At 36.2% G+C, this 14,198-nt stretch overlaps 1 protein-coding gene across 1 annotated transcript in view; it reads right to left on the reverse strand.

Moving 5' to 3' along the window:
- RFX3 (regulatory factor X3) overlaps positions 1-13,580 on the reverse strand; it is a 289,095-nt gene extending 275,515 nt beyond the window's left edge. Inside the window, exon 1 of the mRNA XM_060153464.1 lies at positions 13,469-13,580. The gene's annotated coding sequence lies outside the window, so the exon portion shown is untranslated. The remainder of the gene's footprint in view (positions 1-13,468) is intronic.
- Between the last annotated feature and the right edge of the window lie 618 nt (positions 13,581-14,198).

Here is a 14,198-nt window from a genome sequence, read left to right on the forward strand (position 1 = left end):
TGTATGTCCAAGTCACTTAACCTCCGTTTTCTTTCACATAAATGGGGGTTGGGGGAGTTAAACGAGATAACCTCCAAAGTCTGTTCCAACTTAAAAATTCTGTTTCTAAAATAAAACATCCTAATGATGTCTCTACTGGAATCTATATATTTGCGCCATTTGGAAGCATGTTTAACTCTAGCAACAGACCTTTTTACCTCTTTAAATTCTACTCCAGCATCCTGGCTACCCCTTTTGGTCAGCTGTGCAGATCAGACACAGTAAAGGGGCAGAAGAATATGGCCGTAGAATATTTAAGTAGAAACAGGGATAAAGCCTGAAGTTGGGCCCCTAAGGAAAGAAGACACTCACTATAGGTGGCTTGAGGCTCCAGCTCCAGCTTCAGACTCAAAAGCTTAGCTGCCATGCAAACAGGGTCAGGTTCTAAAATACAAGTCAATTATTTGATAAAGCTTTCCTTCACATGGTGTTCTTCCAAATTAGAACATTAAGTTGTTTACTGTTGGGGAGTTACTCCAATACAGAATAAGTAGAGCAATATAATCTACCCACAAACAAATTAAAAGAATGACGTACAAAATATTAATCCCTTTCACCTCTGGGAGGTAAATATCAAGACAGTTGTTTTCCTGCATCCTGCAAACAAGGGCTGCAGCACTTGTGCTTGATCCCTTTTTTAATGATAGGTCAGATTTCAAGTAGAAGACCCTGGAATTACTAAACAAAAGACTTGACCAACAAATGAGAACAAACTTCCTGATTTACAAATGCTGTGCTGAGAAGAAACAACATGAAGATCAACCACTCTTAAATACTTTGTTTTAAATATAATGTAAGCACTGTTTCAAGGCTACATTGAGTCTGTTCTTAACATAAGACTTAAATTTTTTCAAAACAATGTAGAACAAAATAGGATTCAAGTTTATTTCAATAAACAAATTATTTCAAATTATATAGGTTTAAGAATAACAGAACGTAATAATCCTTAGGTCTGTGTGATGGACACATGAGGGTTCACTATACTATTCTATATTCTTCACTGTTAGTTTTAAAAGTTTTTAAAAAAGAAAGTTTTAAGATTATAAACATTTATGGTACACAGATTTTCACTATATATTGGCTTCCCATATGTAAACTGCTTTAGATATCAGATAAGCTAATCAGATATTCTAATTGAATATATTAACTTTCTATAGTAATATATAACTTTGTAACAATAAAATAATTACAAGAAAACTCTGATACATCTCAGTTTAATTCTTTTCTATATACATTAATAGTGAAATCACATACAATAATAGTCAAAAGTCCCAGAGCTTTACCGTAAATATTTCAGACAAAAAAAGTAATGTAGTGTCCATAAGAAACTTAAGTATAATCTGTTTCTCAGCTTCCCCTATTCGTTAAAATCAAGTAAGGCAAAAAAGTAAATCATTATTCACCCAACAAATTATCTCACCATTCATACTTTGATTTATCCATCTCACCTTATTTTTAATCTTTACTTCAAAATTTTCTAATTTCATCTAACTGCATTTTCAATGTCTCCTCCTATCTTTTGTTTTCACCCTTGATTCCTAAATATCATCTCCATCATTTCTGCCTTCTAAAATCTGAAATCTTAAAAAATACGTCCACATAGCTGAGAATATGTAATTTCGTATCAAATACCTAATTTCTCTCTTTTCTTTCAAAATAGTCCTTAAAACCCAATAGAAAGCTGAGCCATTTCAGGATTCCTAAGTTAACCAAAATAGTACTGGCACTAAATACACATTGATATAAATCCTTTAATTCCTCATTCAAAAGTAAAGCTAAAGAACAATGATGTTAAACTACAAGATTATAGACTAACATATCCAATTATTTCTTATGTCTCTGCTAGAATGTTTTTGAATAAAATATTAGAAATAATGTTATTAACTGTAGTGGTAATATTATTAAGTATACTTAATGTGGCAAACTGAATTTCTTATGTAGACCCTAACATCACCCTTCTTTTTCTCTATACTGTACTAACCATTATTCGTACTCTAATTTCTCCAACTATATGTTCCTGCCCCAACTTACCCTCATCTTACCCCATTCCTTCAGATTAAGGTGTTGTTCTAGGCATGCGGTGTCATCTATTAGCATTCTTTCTAAGGTTTGTAAACCAAAGGGTAAGCTGGAGCTTCCAAAGCTCACGGACAATGCATTACACAAGACTGTGCTACAGGATTTAGGAAATTCCAGACAGCTGTGTAAATTAACAAAAATGCAATATCATAGAGAGGTTTATATTATCCAAGAAAGATGCCTTTATTTTAAAGTTTATCAAGGACAGCATGACTGCAGGTGAGTAACGTATCAGGATCACTATAATGACCTCCTCCCACAAATGACTTTGATCTTCATCTCCATTCCATGGGCACTGGCATTTCTAAAAAGACCAGTAAATACTCAAGTAAATCTAACCCAATCAAAATATTAAAATACATCACCCCCCAATTTCAAAGATAAAACCCACTTACTTCCAAACCATATGGCTCTCAAACCTCTGGTGAAATATAAATCCACATCTATTATACAGCTCCACTCATTCAACATTATTTAAAAGGTTTTAAATTTCAAAACTCGGCAGACTTCTAAAAATAAAAGCATAGATCAAATGTTGATCCAGCAGCACAATATCTTAACCTACTACAATCAGAGTTACAATTTTTGCCTTTAATAACTTAATTCAATTTCAGCGTTCATGGCCTTTGTTAACTAAAGGTAGCCTCTAAATATCTCCGTATAATGTGAGACACCATTAAAAATCGTTCCCCAAATCACAGGAAGGTCATTCAAAGAACTTAAGTCAAACATTTCCCCTAATTTTCTTTGCCTCAACAAAATAGAACTGGAGTAGTTCCTAGATATGTAGAATGCGGAAACCAGCGAGCAAAAGCAGTTTTGACAGAAGTTCTGAAGTACCAATTAAAATGACTTTCTAAAGGTCTATGCACAAACACACACATATACACAAAACACTATATATAAGATAAAATCCATTTTTCTTAATATAAGTACACTCTAAAACTATAAAGTGACGTTTTAAACAAAACATGTTTTGAAATGTCCTTTAGAAGCATGCAGTGTGATTATGTTACACGATCGAAACAAAGAATCTAACTTTATCTGGTGCCTGTATATCAATATTTCATGTTGGGCTCTCATCGTGGTACATCAAAATATGCATATTGTATATTTAAGATGGTAAAAGTGATTTTCAGATCACTAATATATCTTTTCATGTGTTTTTTTTAATGACCCTTATGTTGACACTTCATTAAAACTCATCTCCAAGATTGTCATCAGATATAACCAGATGTCAATCAGTGAAAGCCTGATGTGACAGATTACACTCTTTGGTTCTTTAAAATGTCAGCCTCAATAGGAATAGGGGAAAAACCTAAGTTTTATTGCAAAAAATATATCCACAAAACAATCCACCCAAAGCAAAATGTAGAGAGGTGGATTTAAAGCATCATTTCTGTTATCTAGCACACAAACTAGATTTTCTCACCACTGTCTTCTACCTTTCTAAATCTGTGCATGACTAAATCACAATATAGGCTCTTTAAAAGAGAAAGATATTATTGCACACCAATATACTAAGGGATAGACAGATACAGTCAATCTTTAGGAGAAAAGGAATCACAGACAAATACGAAGTAATAAAATGCCTATCCTCACAAAAGTGTGTGTACTCTGCATAATACTACAACAGGAAAGGAAATAGATCTGGAAGACATACTGGATCACCTGAGTCATTTCTGTTTCTCCCCTCCCCATGCCCTGCAATCCCCACCCCAACCTCTATTTCCACCAAAACGTCACAGTCCAGGAAAACAAACTGGATAGAGTATGCAATGCACAAGTATTCAACAATGAAAACAGGATATGATTTCTAAATGTATCTCCCTCTTCCTGCCCCTCTCCAGCAACCCTCCCTCACCACCCCCAAAAGTAAAGCATGGAAGAAAGAAATTTAAGTGACTAGCAAAGGGTTTCTGAAATGGTTTTGCACATTAAGATAAACTATGCTGATTGAGACTGAAGAGGGCCAGATGCATTTTTAAGGATGATAGTTTTATACTGAAATGTATAAAGCCATCAATCATTCAGATCTGTAGTTCAGACACTTGAATACGATTCTATCAATAAAAATAGCATTCAAAAATAATTTTAAAAGCAACAATTACAATCTATTAATCTTTCATACACTCCTTATTAAACTGGTAAAAGAGGTGAGGTGAGATAGAGCAGAATATAAGACTTATCTTGAACTAATGCAAAAATACTTCCTTTCACAGCATGCAATCCTCTAAAATCTTGTAAGTGCACTTCTCAAATTAACATTAAAGTACCGAGCAAAGTAAGTCAGACAGAGAAAGACAAATACCACAAGATATTGCTTATATGTGGAATCTAAAAACAATGGTACAAATGAACTCATTTACAAAATAGAAATAGAGCCACCAATGTAGAAAACAAACTTATGGTTACCAGTGGGGAAAAGGGGGGGGGGGTAAACTGGGAGACTGGGATTGACATATACACACTACTATATATAAAACAGATAACTAATAACGACCTACTGTATAGCACAGGGAACTCTACTCAATATTCTGTAATGACCTATATGGGAAAAGAATCTAAAAAGAGTGGATATATGTATAACTGATTCACTCTACAGTATACCTGAAAGTAACACATCATTGTGAATCAACTATACTCCAATAAAATTTTTTTAAGTCATGAAAATGCATACCTCTTGACTAAAAGACACAATTTTTCTGCCACCAAACCTAAATTTTAAAAATGCTAACCAAGTATAAACAATATTCAGAGAAATGAAAAGCAGCAATTATTGCCAATGGAAAACTACAAAAGAATACTAGTGTGGAAGATGGCAATGCTCCCCACAGCAGGGCCCCAAAGTAGTCCAAAAGCCCTCAGAATTTGCCCAACTCCTTGACAGGATTTTAGCTCTTTTCAAAACTAGCTGAATAGCATGAAGGGAAGAAAAAAGTCAAGGCTTTAATAACTGGGGAAGAAATGTTAAAAAATGAGATCAACAGAAATTAAATTAATTTTTCTTGCTTCTAATGAGAGAGAGAGAGAGAGAGAGAGAGAAGGCTTGGGCTCCTCACCACCCCACCCCGCTTTCTCTGTTAATTTGCCTATCCACATACTTGGGAAATTATGTCCTGTTTTAAATACCTCATTGGGGAGCAACAGGCAGGAGCCCCAACTGTCAGACACTTGTCTGGCACACAGACATAGAGGAGCTGGCGCAGCAGGAGCTCAAGCTGTGAGACTCAGCTAATTCCTCTGTGGGTGAGAACATCAGGGCACTTGGCCATAGCTCCCTACAGGGGCCACTGAAATGGTGGAAGCTTCTGACTGTGACATAGGTATGGCCATTATGCTAGACCCATGTTTTTTTATGCTGGGTTTTCTTTCTTTGTTGTTCTTATCAGAAGAAACAATAGGCAAGCAAAATGCCATCAGTAAACGAAACACCAATTCCAGGCTCCATGTTATTGGCATGTTTTCCTTCTTCCACACCAATCTCACCATGGAATCATAGACTATTAGTGCTGGAAAGGGCTTTAGCGATCACATAGCACTACTGCTTCATTTTACAAATGGAGAAACTGAGACCTAGGAGGTTTAAGTGACTAGCTTAAGGTTTTTCACTTAGTGGCAGACTGAATACCAGAACAGAAGCTCTTTTTCTCCTCTTTACTCTCCTTTGGCTGGCACTTTTGAAGACCTTTATTTCTTAGCCTAGTCACCCTCTCTTTTCTCCTTCCACATCACCTCTCAATTTAGGTCTCCTCTCACCAACTAATGTACTTTCATTTTCAGGCCAGCTGCCTCACTCTTAGCTTTCCTGGGCTCAGCTCCTATTATCCCTTGCCCATTTTTGCCTAAACAGGAAGACCTCTCGTAATCTTGACCAGGCACTGTAAAGTAAAGGCAAGCAATACTGACTGGGTATTACAGCTTCTAATAAAAGTAATGAGAAAGAAGAATCCAGGAGTTAAAAGTCAGCAATGGGCAGGCACATGTGACTGTGCAAACACAGTATTTTGGGACTAGACAAGAGATTTAACCTAAAGTGCTCAGCCAGAGGCCAATACATAGCCGGGACTAGGAAGGGAAACTCGTGGAGCATAATTATGCTCAGGTTACATCATTAGTGGAACAAGGATATGTATTTGTTCATGAGGACAGTCAGATGGATAGAAATTGTAAGAAGATAATGGATGATTAAAAATGGTAAGAATGATATATAACCTTACCACCTAATAAGTCACATTTCCTAGCCTTTTTCCAAAAGTTCCCTTTAAAATGTGTGTCAGATTCACTAGAGAAAGGAAGCAGAGGAGACGGCTGAGCTGAGAGTCTACATACTTTTTATGTTGGGACTAATTATCTATAAAAATAATGTAAAAGGAATCATATAATTAATTGAACATTTAACAGGAGTAGGAGGATGGGAGCAGGTAAGATGAGGGAGACAGGCAAAAAGCCTGTACAATACACAATGCTTCAGCAAAAAAGATGACACACGGTATCAGATAAATTTTCAATTGTAATGTATAAACCACATTTCCACTTTGAGAAAGATCGGGCTATTGAGATCACTGTAAAATGAGAAAAACATTTCATTCTTAGTCAAAATGCTTAGACAAATAGAAATATAGCAAATTACTGAATAGTAACTTTAGATATAGCAGTCAACTAAAATGATTCTTTCAACATCTTTAATGCCCTAACAAAGGGAACCAAAGGCGTTATTTTTCCACTACTATTTCATATTATATGTTTTACTGAATAACATTCTTGAGGTTACTTTATACCTCAAGATTGGGGTTGGCAAATTCTTCTAAAATTACTTATTGCTACAGGTAAACAAATGGTGACCTCACATTTTTCTACTGTTAGTAAAATAACGATTCTAAGCAGTGCATATAAATTGGAATAATTCCTTGATGAACTCATCTTTATACAACTATTATCATTATTATATATTAATGACTGCATTTTGTAAAATGTTTATAAATAGGGCTCAAAATGTTTTCAAATGAATTCATGTATAATAGATGTGAAAAGGAAAATATCAATTGGACAATGAAATGGACCACGGGAAGTGTTAAGAGTTTATGAAATGTTACATCATTAATTCTCAGTCTGAGATCCCTAGACCAGGAGAGTTATCCAAACATAAAAAGAATCCGTTACAATAAGGCTGCAAAGTAAAACTAAAACATAACTTTGGGCTAGCACCCTATTAATTCAGTGTAATAACAAGACTGGTTATCAAATGATAATCCAAACCTACAGTTGACAGCTTCGTGTCTTTTATTTTTAAAAGGGTGGAAGAGGTAATAATTATTTAATGAGTGCAGATCAACAGGCAAAATCTTTCAAAACTTAGGACCCACTGGGAAGTAGATGGTCAGAAGTGTATTAAAAGGATTCTTAGATAGCAAAAAAATTAGACTGGGTATCTTCTCAGTATTCCCTAAGAACCAACATGTATTAAGCATGTGTTCCATGTCAAATACTGAGCAAAGCACATTACATGAACTAGCTCCTTTACTCTTCACAAAACTCCATAAAGCAGATTAAGGCTGATCTATTTTTCAGATGAGAAAACTGAGGCTAAATGAAGCTAAACAACCTGTCCAAGGTTCCACAGCTAATAAGATTATCTGAAATCTGAGTCCAAAGCCTGTGTTTTTAACCAATATACTTATCCTCAATCTATTTAAAAAACAAAACACATACCTATTTGATACTCTAAATACATTCCAATTTTTTAACTCATTCATTTTCATTAAGTACATCTTGTAGTTTGATGCGATATATAAAATATCAAATATAAAGGTTTTGAAACAACGTCATATACTTTAAATTCTTAGTGGCATAAATTAGTTTATGTTTATAAATTGGTAGGATCACATGTTTAAGGAAAAATGCCTAACCTATTTTAGCAAGACTAATACTTAAAAATATTATTATTCTCTATTGATGTTTTGAATTCTTTGTGGCATGTCTTATAAAGGTACTTTTAAAAAATATCATATTTTGCTGATTGTACTTAAATGTGGGACAACAGTATACATAAATCCGTTATCTAGAGGGAAAAAAAGTTTATTTGATATAACTATATCTTTCTAAGCTTACTTGAGGCAGATACTGACTACCACTGCTTCAGTATTTGTCTTTTAGAGTATACATGTACTGCTGAGGAAGTAAAGTCAATGATACAAGAAGAACCCAAAACAGTGAATTCCTAAAAAAAAAAAAATCTCCATGAACAAATATTCAGATACAGAAAGCAATATAAGATCACTTCCAGTTTAGAAGTATAAGGCACAGAGGAAAGTGGAGAATCTAAAACTTTTCAGTTAATAAAGCCAAGTTAAATATTCAAACCAGACTATTCTAACAGCATGAAGTGGGGACCAAATTCTCCAATTTCTGTTATTATTGTTGTTGACTTAATTAGCCTGATAACTATTATTACCATTTATACTTTTGAGAGTTTTAAATTATACCATAAAAAGCATACCACTAATTATGCCATATATAAATGCTGTAAGGATATACAATATACTGATATGTGCAACAATGCCAAATTTATGGAGTACAAAGCCATACTGCCAAAACAGTATGATTTTCAAGTTAAACTAAATTTTTTAGATACAGATTAAAATACCTGCATAAGAAGATGATAAATGTATATGCCTACAGGACGAATGCTGACATTCAGATTATGCCAAAGATATCAATCTTGATATTGTTTTATGCTGTGCTAATATATATTAGTACACAGAAAGATAGGCTTTGATGAAAAGCTGCCAATTAAGACAGTAGATTAAATTGAAACTCCATAAAAATAAGGCTATTATATGCTTGAATGCATAAGTAATTAAATTTTTTTTCTTTAAATAAAAGTTCTAATTAGTTCACATTCTTAGTGATAATAATCTCTTGTTGCAAACAGCACAGCACCCTCTGGTGCATCTGTTGTAAGATGTATAAAATTTCCACCAAAAAAGGATAGAATCCGAGTAAAAATGAACCTTAGAAATCAATAGTTTGTTACTATTTTATTTACTCCAGTACGTATTTTTAAACACTAATGCTTGAAAACAATTTTCACTTAAAAACAGCACTAAAAACTTTATAATAACAATTGAAGTAGATAAGGAAAATGTTTTCATTTGAAAATATTTAAAATAACCAACAAAAACAACACTGGTTCTCAACATTTATCATTTAAATTAAAATAATGCTGCCCCCCAAAAAATTCAAGTATGGGATGGCAAAAGTTAACTTGTCATGTTAACCAAATTTCACTTTATTCAAATCTGCCTTGGCTTTTTGCTTCAGATAAATTGACTAATTGTGTAAAGTGCTCCTGAGTACTTTGCTGGATTCAAAGGGAATTTATCATTCCTTTAAAGAATTTGAAGTGTTTTCTGAAAGGATCTGCAACTTACACAGCTCAAAACTAGAATGATATTCAAAAATAAAAGTTACGCTAATTAAATTAGGAATCAATTTGAATAGTTCAAAACCTTTACTTTAAAAAGAAAACTCTTCCTACGAAAATAATTAACTCCAAAAGTATATTTTACTAAGGACAAAAGCAAAGGATGCCACCTGCTTTAGACAGCCCTTTTGTGGACCGGTGGAAGTCCCAACACAATGCACTAGAAATGAAAGTGACACCTGTTTAAAGCAGCCATCTGTCCCTAACAAAGCAAGATTTAGTTAAATCCGCTTAATCTTGGATTTCCAAAATATGGGAACACTATGCACCTGTGAACAGAGAGGAATTTAAAATCTGTTTTGCAACAGCCACTGGGAAGCCATACCAAAGAGTTAAAAGCAAAGGATTCCATTAGGGAAACTAAGTGCTTATTTTTTAAAGTAACTAGAAGTAGAGGATTTTTAGCCTAATGCTCAGCATTAAAAACAAAGCAGGCAAAAAAAAAAGCAGACTTTTCATAATTTAAAGGTTTATGTCTTCCAAGACTCTTTTGTAATTTGAAAGCCTCCTTGTTCGGTATTCTCATTTCTTGTAACACAGGCTCACTAGAAATACAAAATAAAACAAAGTAACATTCCTACTACACTGTTCAGAAAAAAAATTTTTCTAACTCTTCCTACATATCTGATGCTATATCTTCTCTTTTAAACACACACACACACACACATACTATAATATCTGAGACACAAAGATCATACTCCACCTACTGATTTTTTCAGTTGACAGTTTAGAGGAAAGCACATAAAACATCAACTTTCTCAAGAAAAATGAAACATGTTACCAAAAAGTAACACATATCATCCTTTAAATAATAGATTAAATCTATCTTGATTTTACAATTCATTTTTAATTGGTAATTTTTTTACTATTAAATTTGTTTCTGATTTAAAAATTGTTTTGTTTAGCATCAAAGTATATTAAATTTATAAACTATAAATTTTTTATTTCAGTACTTGTAAACTATAAACCTTTTATTTGAGTACCTAAGTAGAGTACGAGACTATTTGAATACTGGAGGAGTAATATACTATTTTTTAAATTAGGCATAACTACCCCATATAATGAAAACATTGTGGAATGGCACATTTTAGAAATGCATTTTAGTTTACTGTTATACATTTAAATGTACTACATAAATATGCCTATATACCATTTAATGCAATTCATAGGCACAATAATATAAAAAGACTGAGATAGGCATTATGACATACAGTGAATCACAGATATTCAGCTATTCAAAACAAGTTACAAGTAACTCCTATTTCATAATTTTAGTTTTAAAGTTTGGACACTTTTCCGAGTTCGTTTTTTAGTCTAAAAACAAACACAAGAGAATACAAATACATAATATAGTCCCTCCTAGGAAAAATATCTCAGAAAAAAAATGTTACTAAACATTTATCAATGTGTTAAATTTTTTAACTTATCATTTGTTAGTATTTCTGGCTATTATTTACTTAATCCGTATGAATAATGTTGACACACTTGAGTCCAAAGCATGTCTAGCAGCAACTTTTATATCACATAAGTGCTTTTAAAAATGAATAGGTAATAGAATTCAATTTAAGTTCTGCTCTCAAATCACCTTGTGAATGAAAATCTGAATTATAGAAAACCTGAGATAGTCGTAATGAGTGAAATGCCTGAAAAAAATTCTTGGACACTGCAAGTAAAAATATTAAACCATAAAATTATAGCATATAATCTACTCGACTGAAAATGCATTATGTAAATGGCATAAGGTCTGAAACTGTCTCAAGACAGCAAAACTCCTATTAACTTCAGAGAGTTTATAGGACCCAGGAACTTCACCATCCAAAAGTGTTCAGGCATTTGACACTCATCTGAACAGAAAAAAAAATACAGGTTAGTATCAGAGATTTGCAAGAAACCCAGGTTGGGGAGGCGGGAGGGCAAATATAAAGAAATTTGAGTGCTCTGAGAAAGACTTCTTTCAGAACAAACATCACCCTCATTTAAAATAGCAATCACAAGGAAATGGACTTTAAAAAAGAAAAGATTTTTTTTAAACCTCTTATTTTACAAAATATTAGCCTTAATAGCTTTACAATTACCCAACCTGCTCACTGACATTCTGAAGAATAATTAATACTGTCATATTATTCACAGGCTGCTCTGTCAGGTAAATCAATATATGTTTGCTGTTAGAAAGAAGACTATTTAAATAAGCATTTAAAAATTCCAAATTGGAAACTTCAATTTGTGCGAATATTACAGTACACTATATTTGTTTTAGCACACATTCATTAACAAAACTCTTTACTGATAATTAATTAAACATTACACTGAAAAATGAACAAATTTACAGGATCTGTAAAACTGGGTTACCTCTAAGAGCCTATAACTTGAGGACTGATAAGTATTCAAATCTATAGAGAAAAATACAGTTTTGAAGCAAGGACCTAAAAAGGAAAGAGTTCTCTCTCTTCAGCAGGTTTAAGTCACTGTCCAAAGAAAACCAAAAAATAAATTTAAAAGACTATGTTAAGAACACATATGCCTAGATCTTAACAACCACAAAGAAAGTGAAATATACACACGTTTCAAGTTGAGAAGCTTCATACATTCTTTATGAACAACTTGACTTCAATTTCAACTCTCAAAGGAAAACGAAGAGAAGATTTAAAAAAAAAAACTCTTTAAAGTACCATAACTGTCACAAATAACACTGTAAACTGAGTTCTCACAAAGCTTCCTTACGTCCTTTCCCTGTCTGTCACACAGTCTCATAACCACAATGAAAATTGTTAACACTCCACTGTGGGGAAGGAGGTTCATCAAAGTGAAATGGAACCTCACTCGTACCCCTCCCATCTCCACATGAAGGATAAAGCACTGTCAATAACTACTAACCCAAGTATCACAGATGCCCTGCATCCGGTTTAAATCACACACACACACACACACACACACACACACACACACACACACGCACACACACACCGAAAAAGAGAGAGGAGAGAGACTTTTTAAAAAAAGATCTCTTTCCCAATGCAGCAAAGAACCCACCAAAGAGGCCCCTGGTTTCAGTGTGTGTGCAAGGGGTGTGGGGGGAGAAGAAAGAGGGGGAGGGAAGAGTGCCGAATGGATATTAAGATTGTTTGCAGCACAAAGAAAACACAGTTTTAAAAGAGAAAAAAGAAAACCATGCAGCTGATGATGGTAAAAGAAGAGCAGCTCATTAAGCACAAGGCAAAGAGGGGCAAAAATGAAGGCAAGAGGCAGTGGGAAAAGTTCACCGATGTACGAGGATAAAAATAACAAAACCCATAACAAGGCCCCACAAGTGAACAACAACAACAAAACACCACCTCGTGGGTCCCCCCTTGCACACACTTGTCTATTTCGGTTTTGAAAGAAACAGGAACCAAGCAGCTTTGAAAAAGAAGAAAATTGAAAGAAAGAAAGAAAGAAAGAAAAAAAAAAACCTTATCTCTTCACCTGACCCTCCTCCTCAGACCCAGACCTAAGGGAGAGCTCCACCGTCCGCAACGCAAAACTGTGGCTCCCTCTCCCGCTCGGCTCGCAGCCCCCCGAGCTCCCGCTCCATCCCTGAAGCGCGGCCGCGGAGGGCCGGGGCCGGCCGGCGGGCGGGCGGGCGGCGCGGCGCCCACACCCCCGACCCAGCCGCAGCGCGCACGGTCCATTGTAAACAAGCCCGGGGGACGGAACCCCTCGGCAGCGGCGCCACAGCTGCAGCCCCGGTGTCAGGAGTGAGACCCCCGCACAGCCACACTCGGCTCGCACACACGGACACACACACACGCACGGACACACGCGTTCACACGCGTTCACACGCATCCACACGCTCCCACACACATGTAGAGACCGAAGAATATTCACCTTGGCTGTGGATTATTGTGGTGTTGTTGGTGGGTGATGGAGATGGTGGTGGTGGGGAGGAGGAGGAGGAAGAGGAGGAGGAGGAGGAGAGGAGTAGTTGTTGTTGATGGGTAACAGTCGCCAGGACTACGGTGACTATGGCGCTTGATTCACAAGGCAACGGTTGCTATAACTCACAAAAGAGAGAGAGAGGGAGAGAGAGAGGGAGCGAGAGGGAGAGGGAGACACTCACACGGGGAGGGGTGGGGGAGGGAAGAGGGGAGGAGGCGGGCCCGGCTGGCGGCCGGAAGGGGCGGGCTCAGTACCGTGACTGACAGCCCCCGAACCGGGTTGGGCTGGGCGCGAGGCCGGGGTTCCGAGGAAGGGTTCCGAAGGGACGCGCTAAGTTTGGCGGGGGCTGAGGTCACCCCAGAGTCCCCTCGGAGGTACGGTACTACACGCCCTGGCGAGGCTGGCGGAGGAATTGAGGGCCGTGGTGCGAGGTATACTTTCTGTGAAACGAGAGCTGCCAGTCGCAGCAACCAGCTCAGTGCCCAAAAGCCTCAGAGCCGGGAGAAGGTAGCAGCTAACCCATGAGAGGGGGTGTCGAGGGCGATTCCAGACACCTTGTCTAAACGACGGGCTACAGCAGAGGAAGAATCCACTTTGAAGCGTGGCTCCGCCCCCGGCATAAACGTCATTTCCGGGGCGGGGCGGGCGGAGGGTCCCGGATGTGCCGCCGCTCTCTTTT

This window comes from Lagenorhynchus albirostris, chromosome 7 (assembly GCF_949774975.1).
Source record: "Lagenorhynchus albirostris chromosome 7, mLagAlb1.1, whole genome shotgun sequence".
Lineage (NCBI taxonomy): Eukaryota > Metazoa > Chordata > Mammalia > Artiodactyla > Delphinidae > Lagenorhynchus > Lagenorhynchus albirostris.